Source organism: Cryptomeria japonica, chromosome 6 (genome assembly GCF_030272615.1).
Source record: "Cryptomeria japonica chromosome 6, Sugi_1.0, whole genome shotgun sequence".
NCBI lineage: Eukaryota > Viridiplantae > Streptophyta > Pinopsida > Cupressales > Cupressaceae > Cryptomeria > Cryptomeria japonica.
The window spans coordinates 185,521,039-185,529,812 of NC_081410.1; positions in this window are offsets into that span (position 1 = coordinate 185,521,039).

Sequence of the window (8,774 nt, forward strand, 5' to 3'; positions counted from 1 at the left end):
AACTATATTTACAACCATACGGGCCTCTTAACATACTATTACAACAATTCCCCTATTAACATACATTCAATCTATCCCCTTAAGCCAATCCCCTTAAGCCAATCTATTAACATACATCCTAATTAAGCCTACCCCCTTAAGCCAATTGTCCTAGTTAGGACAATCCCTTTAAGTCGTGTGTCTTAAATGATTAATTACAAAATTTAATTACGACCTATTTAGGCCTATCCCCTTAAGCCAAAATTATCCTATTTCTAGTTTGATTCCCTTAAGCCATGTGTCCTAACTGTAGGCCAATCCCCTTAAGTCATGTGTGTCACTTGATGATTAATTATAAACATTTTCATGTAGATGTTAAATTTTAAATTCTTATGTACATGATCATATATATTATATGTAAAATCATGCATGTTCTTGATTTCATATGTACACATGTAATTTTTTTTATCATTTATCTGTTTGTAAAGTTTGTATATGTATATATATGTTTACAATGTATATATATGTAGATAGTACATGTTTTAAAATTATTTGTAATTTAAATTCATGTTTTAGTTTCAAAAGTTAGATTTTAAATTCTTATTTGACTTTAAATTAAATGTATCATGTGTACATGTGTATATATATATGCAGAGCTCAGATTACATACACATCATCAAATGGATTTGTTTGATATAGAAGATTTGCTTAATGAAACAGGGCTTGAGCAACCACCTCCAGATGACCCTGCCCATGGTGCACCACCTCCACCCCCACCACCTCCTCCACCTCCCGATTCTGATGAGGGTCGCTTTCGAGCCATTATTGATGAGAATGTTGTTTTCATATAGGGGAAAGTTAATGAGATCCTTAGAACACCACATATATCCCCACACATGCACCATTTTGCATCGAAGATGCAAAATGTTATTGATGCAGTTAGGTCTATAGATGCAGAGCTCGATTCATTTTGAGCATGGAGAGAGGAGAGACGCTAGTTTTATTCTGATGGCCTCTCCTATAAGGATATTTTGAACCTAAGAATAGACAAATCTTACCTTGTTCCATATTTTTCAAACCCCATCACAGGTGAACCCATTCCACCAAACAAATCCCACATATCCATGGGGTGGTGTACACATCGAGGCATGGCCGATAATTTTTGGGATCAATGGCAGATGGTATTTGATAGTCCACCACATGCCAACTTAGAGTGCCCTTTATACTTCTTGAGAAAATTAAATGCAGAGTTTGTTTTGGGTTTAAAGCCCAATTATTTTGATATAAGAGCATTCCAGGGTGTTGGTGTTGGCATGCCACAAGATAGGTTCGGGGCACGTATTGACCCCAATAGACCTGCCCGTCGCTAGGCCATTGTGGCTCCTAGGCCTGTTATACCTATGATTGTTCATCAATGTTCTGTTATCTCCATGTTGGACTCATTGACCACACTCACCAGTAGCCTTAGTCAGCAAACAGCCAATTTGTTGGATCATGGTGACATTGACACTGGTGAGGATGATGTTGACATGAGTAGAGCCATTCCACATACATCGACACCTCATTTTTGTACAAGTTGCCATCGACTATGCTATGGGCCTTGTGATGGTCCAGACCTTGCTTCGAGTTCACATCATGGTCCATCCTCTTCAGCTGCACGAGGAGCATCCACTGATCATGATAATATTGGTTCATATGTCAATTTTCTTTGTGCCAATGATCATCCCATAGATCATGATTTACGTGGTAAACAGGTATGGGAGATCTAGTACATACATGTACAATTTGCAGTTATATATATATATATATATATAAATTTACATAATTTATATAGATCTCTCTATCTATATGTCTTCACTATTTATGCATTTACATGTCTCCAGCCCATGTTTGGGGCCACTACAACACCAACTTCCATGTTGGATTACCCATCTGCCACTGTGGTGAGTGCAGCTCCTCTAGCATCGGTTGTTGCGGATGAGCAGAGAAATTCGGTATGTTGACACTCTATCTTAATTTATATATATATTTAGAGATTTAATTAATTTTGTTCATCAAACTTACATTCAATATTTTAAATAAATAAATAAGCATCATGTACATTTGATTTAATATCTAGATTTAATTAATTTTGTTGTACAAGTGGACATGACCATCAAGATGAGTTTACATCCAGATGCGCCATATGATCATCCTGATCCTCTTGATAGTTTTCTATAGACATCATCATCATTTCAGGTATTTAATGTTGATTTAAATTTAAAAAAATTGATACAAGTTTCAGAATCATATTTTATTTAAAAATTAAATTAATTGATACATATAATTGACACGTGCAACTCTTTTTTAAATACCTTGTAGGATCTTGTTGATAGTGGCTCATTTTTTTTTGATGTCACCCCGGATACTGTAATGCCTAGAGGAGATGATCTGAGTCAAGTATGTATGTGTATGAACATTAAATTATCTCTGGTTCAAAATGAACATTTTAAATATAAATTAGATCTATATTTCTATTTTAAATCATCAATTGATCTTGATCTATATATATATGTGTGTGTGTGTGTGTGTGTGTTCATGTACTATATATAGCATGAGATATCAGTGCCATTGACTGCCCCTATAGCACCTAGAGATGCAGAGCCCTCAGTAGAGTCTATCCTAGATGAGCCTACTCATGTACATGTATGTGCTACTGAACTTATAATTGAAAATTTTTAATTGTTTATATATATATATATATATGAACATGAACTACGTAGAACTCTCACAAACTTGAACTTTTTTGTCTTGCAGAGTGGATCTTCTCCTCTTCGTCCGCGTGGCTTGAAGAGGAATCTAGATCATATTTAAGGAATCCTAACAATTGGTATCAGAGCCTGTTCCTCTATTTTCAAAAGCCTAATAACTTGAGGAAGATTCTGACATCGGTACAGATGGATAACTTGAGAAAGCAATTAGAAGGAGCTCTTGCAGATTATGATGTAGAAAATTTGAAGAATATCAAACTTGAAGATGATCTGAAGGCTGCATAAGAAATCATTCAAGGACTTCAGGAGAATCTTACTATTGCTAGAAACAAAAGAAGAGAACTTCATGAGAAGATAAAAAATGATGATGATGAAAAGGAAACTCTTAATGATCTTGTAAGCAAGATGAAGCAAGAAAACATGACCTTGAGGAATGAGATGCAAGATATGACTATGAGATTTTGTAAAGACACTGAAGACAGAAAGAAGAATGAAGATGAGTTGACTAGGAGAATCAATGATGCTGGAACTGGAAATCTAAGACTTAGTCATGAAAATGATATGTTGAAGACAGATCTGATTCACTTGGAACATGATAAAACTGAACTCATGAGGCAGAACGATTTCTTGGAAAATGAGTTGGCTACTGCAAATCAACACAAAGAGAAATTCAAGAAAAGTTCAGAAGAACTTGATGATATGCTGAAAAATCAGAAACCTAATGGAGATACTAATGGACTTGGCTTTGAAGTTGGTGAAAGCTCCGGTACTGCAAACAATAATGATCATAGTAAACCGGTAAGACAACCTAATGACTGCAAATTTAATGGGAAATGATTTAACTATAACAAGTATGGTCATAGAGAAAATAAGTGTTATCTAGAAACTATCAAAACACTAATGCACCCACCGGTCAATGTTCAAAATGCAACAAAATTGGTCATAATTCAGAAAACTGCAAAATGAATGTAAGATGTTATGTTTGTGGAAGATTTGGAAACTTATCTAATCAATGCAGAACACATACCCACATAGGATATGGAAAGGCTATTCAGAAAAACAATGTGACTTGTTATGCTTGTAACAAGATTGGACATATTGAATTTTTTTGTAGAAGTAAGACATCACCGTCAAATAATAAAGGACCCAGTTTGAAAGGTAAAGAGAAGATTGAAGAGGTAAAACAAGAATTTTCAAAACAATGGATTAGAAAGAGAGATTAGAGTGTTGATGAGACTATTCCTTCACTAGTAGAACATAGTATCACTCCACTGACAGGAGATTCTTCATCTAATTAAAAAGAAACCCTTTGGGGGTATGGAAACTAATTGAAAATCATGCTAGTTTACCCTCGGTTGATGGTAAGAAGATGAATTGCTTCTTTACCGACAGATGTGTTAAGTTTCACTTAACCGACAAGCATTTATTGTGGTAGTTGAAGGAAAAGATATTATAAAGCACAATGTTTTTCACTCTTTTTCACTCACCGAGCATTCAAATTTCCTAAGAGCATGAAAAACCCGAGAGAAGGCATCCACAACAATAAGTGAAGCAAAATCTTTCAAGCATCCAAACCTAAAGGCAGATTAAGGTATTTATCAATGGCTTCCTCCTCTTCTTCTGAATTCATTGCAAACCCTACTGTTGTTGAAGTGGTTAAACGCCCTAGGCCCATATTCAAAATCATACCCGAAGTAGCGAAGCAGGATGATACTCTAGGTGCATTCTCTAAAATCCCTAAAGGAGTTGCATATGCAGAAGACCCTAAGATATACATACATTGTCATATTGAGGAACTAGGTGTTGATGAAATCATGAATATGTACAAGACTGTCATTTGTGATGAGAGTGGTGTTGTGAAACCGGAACTTAAAATCATAGAAACCCTAGGTTTTGTGGAAATAGTTGATATTCCAGATTTCCCTAAGGAAGTTGTGAGGATTGTACTCAGTAGAGTTCATGGAGAATTCTTTTGGCTTGATTCTATCCATAAGATCACTAGAGAAGCAGTAAAGGAAGTGACCGGCTTACCTTCCACCGATAGCAGGCCTGAGAAATCTAAGAAAGTTCCAAATAACACTATGATGACATTAACTAGTGCAACCCATGACAACAAATCCTTGAGAGTCAATGATGTGAAAGACATAAATGTTAGATTCATTAGCATGATACTAGGATACAAAACTACACATGCTAACAGATTAAATATTATTATTCTATGTATCAAGAGTGCTTATGATATGGTGAACAATAATGCTAAGATAGATATATGTGAATGGTTGAAGGATGAATTGATTGACAAATTGAAGAAAATCAAAGGTGATAAGAAAGGTACTTTCAGATTTGGTAATCTACTTGTGTGCTTAATGCTATTTATTACAAAGGAAGTTCCCAATATAGGCAGGAAAGAATTTGATTTTGACATACCGGTAGGTAAACAACTATTGGATATCTTTACCGGCATGGGAAATGACAGGGAAAACAATATAATTGAATATTGCCAAGCATTTAAGGCTAGAATGAAAACAAGGGAAAGGCTACCTCAGGACATTGTTGAAAAATATTAGAAAGAAATTTGTTTTGTTATTAAGAAAGATGAAATCTAGATGGAGGCAGTGGTTCTTAGAATTGTTTGGGTGACAAAAATGGGTTATGAGGCTGATGTAAACATAATTGAGACATATGCCAAAGCCCTACTTGAATCCCCTAGAGAACCTGCAGAGAAAATATTTGGTAGTACTGAAATCATTGAAAGCCAAGTACAAACACTTAAACAAAGGAAGAAAAGAGAGCAAACTATCAGAAAAGCATCAAAATAGGTAAAAGAGATGAAGGAAAATATATTGAATATCACCGGTATTAAGGAAAGTGACTTGGAAGAGTTACAACTGGAAGCTCACCTCTCACTGGTTGGAACTTCATTTGACAGAGAAATCCCAGCTGAGTTTAAGAGAGTAGAAAGGAAAAGAAAATCTTCACCGGTACCCTCTCCTGTACCAAAGAGAACAAGAAGGAAAAAATAGGCAGTAAGGTCCCCAGCAAAGAAAATGACGCCAAGGAAGAAGAAAGAAAAATAGGTTATTCCTCCTTTAGACAATATTTTGAATGAAATAACAGATGATGGAAACTTGTCTAATGTCAGTAAACTGTATGATACTTTTACAAATGAGGAAAAGGAAAGCATAGAAAAGAGTATCATATACACCTAGATATCTATAAGAAATTTTGGATAGAGGTTGTAGATGATCTGCCCAATGACTTGTATAGACGACTTGATGCCAAGAGGCTAGCTATTATGGAATTGGATAAGAAAATAAAAGTTGAAAAGCTACTTGCTGTACAACCTATTAAATCAATAGAAGAAATTGATGAGTTAATAAGTGAGGCTAACAGGATAGTATTTTCTAGTGGTCACCGACATGTATCCTTAATGGCAAGTAGAGTTAATGAAATCACTGAAGAGACAACAGATAAATTGGATATCTTCTTTGTGGAGAAAGAGAAGAAAGAAGAACTCAATAGACCTAAAACATCTTAGGTATATCAAAAGGATAAGGACAAAGGTAAAGGCAAGGTAGGTGAACTACCCAACATAAAAGTAACAGACAATTTGCTACCACCTCCTTCTATTACTCCACCAGTTGAAGCTATTGACACATCGACAACTGAGGAGACTACACATGAGGATACAAATCCCGATTTTGAAGTTTTGTATACAATGAATATTGAAACATAAGAGGTCAATATTGTGGTTGATAAGGAAACCATTGGTGAGAAGAAAGATGTGGCTACTGAGCCACTAGTTGACAATATTGTAGTTGAAACACCAGCTGATAATGTTGAAATTGGGGTTGAGACACACCTTGAGCAAACTGAACAATCAGTTGATCCCCTGGTTACTAGAATGGATACTAACAATACCATTAATGAAAACATTGAAAAACCTACAGAGTTAGAGAAACCAGTTGATAAACCAGTTGAGATACCGATAGTGGATAGTACAAAGGTGCATATTGAGAAACTGGCAGTGAATACCACTGAGACTTCATCAGAGAAACTGACAATAGAGAGCACAATGAAACCGGCTGAGGTACAGGTTGAGAAACATGAAGAGAAAAAGGTTGAGTCACAAGTTCATGCAGAGACAATGCCACCGACAACAACTAAGAAGCATAAACCTTTGGTGATAGAAATGCAGACACAAACTAACCTACCAGAGGTCAATACAAGCAAATAGGTTACTCACACCGACGGAATGCAGATTGTTAAGGTAGTTGGACAATCATCTGGTTCTTCAATGACAAAATTTAGACCAACTAATGTGACAGAGGTATTATTGGATTCAATTAAGAAAATCTTAGAGTGTAATGCACTAGCATATGAAGCTATTGATGATACCAATCCTATTCTAAAACTGATTGCACCCAAGTGCAATGTGGAAAATAAAGATTCTTTAATTCAATTAGACACATTGTCTAAGTATATCACCGGTAACATATTGACAGTAGAACAGATAAATGAGGAGATATTTAGAGAGAAAATGAATAAGGAAATAGATAAATAATTTGATGAGACAATAAAGAAGTGCATGGGACATATTGACACACTCCTACCAGCACTAAGCAAAACAATAATAGAGTTTAAGGAATTGTATAGAGACACTTGTAAGACTAATATTTTGACAATGGATATAGACACGAAGATCAATAATGTGCAGAAAGAAATAAAGTATATAGCTGACAACATCATTGGTTCACCTAAACCAATATTAGTTATAGAGCAGAAGATAGCTGAATTTGAGGAAAAAATTGAGAAATTGGAGAAGGAAAAAGAAAGAATAAAAGGAAAGGCAAACGATCTAAAATGTAGACTCAGTCCCAAATTGGATCACCTCACCTCTTTAAGGAAAGAGATATTAGAGGCACTTTTTCAAGGACTGAAGACACTGAAAGAGAAAGTGCATCACCTCACTAGTACCATTCAAAGAATAGAGGTAGCATTGAAGGATAGTGACAGGTTCACTAAGAGCCTGAATTTTGTATTAGCATACCTTTTTCAGATTGTAACCAACCAGGTACAGGGTTTTAGCTGATAGCTACACTCAATTGACATTTTGACAACCTTTGTCATTGATGTCAATGATGAATACTAAGAGGGGGCGGGGTGAATTACTATACAAAAAAATACTGAACTTAAACACTTAAACAGTTTAGCAGTAAACCGGTATAACAGTTTTACTAACAAACCGGTTAACACAAATGCAAACCAAACAACAAATAAGGCATTCACCCACAGAGCATAATCACCATAACATAAGAGATTTTGGCGTGGAAACCCAAATGGGAAAAACCATGGTGAGATGAAATTGACAAGTAACTATCTGTAGAATAGTAACCAGACCGGTTAGGTCATACAATGTTCTTCACCAAAATAGATCCTGTTAGGAATCTCAGTCTCTGTTAGGAGATAAGTCCAATTAAAGACTACCTTGTGAGAGGATTTAAGATCCACAGATGTGAACCACCTTGTTAGAGGATTTACAAAGGCTTTTCTAGGCCTACCCGGTTAAGGGTTTTAGACTTGTCGAAGATGTGAGTAATCAACAAATGAATGATCTAGAAAACATCACAGTCTGCTTGGTTAGATCCATGATAGCTCATTGCTAATGCATTTCAGCATTACTTCAGTCTTCAGTAAATCCACACTCTGTTACAACACATAGACTTGATCTTCTCTTCTAAGATCGCACATACAAAAACTCATCAACCACCAAAAACCTTAATAGCTACATCTTCTAAAATCCTAGACATGATGTCCTTAAAAAGGAAACTGATTTCATGTCAATCCAATAGGATTACATTACAAGTTCCTAGGTTCATTGCATCTAGACACATTTGATAACATGACACAAAATCACCGTCAAAGTGTTGGTGGATGGTAACTCATCACAAAAATACCGGTTGGTAACTCATCATAGAGTATTACTGGTTCATACAAATTTACTGATAACCGGTTGGTAACTCATCACAAAGTAATACCGGTTCA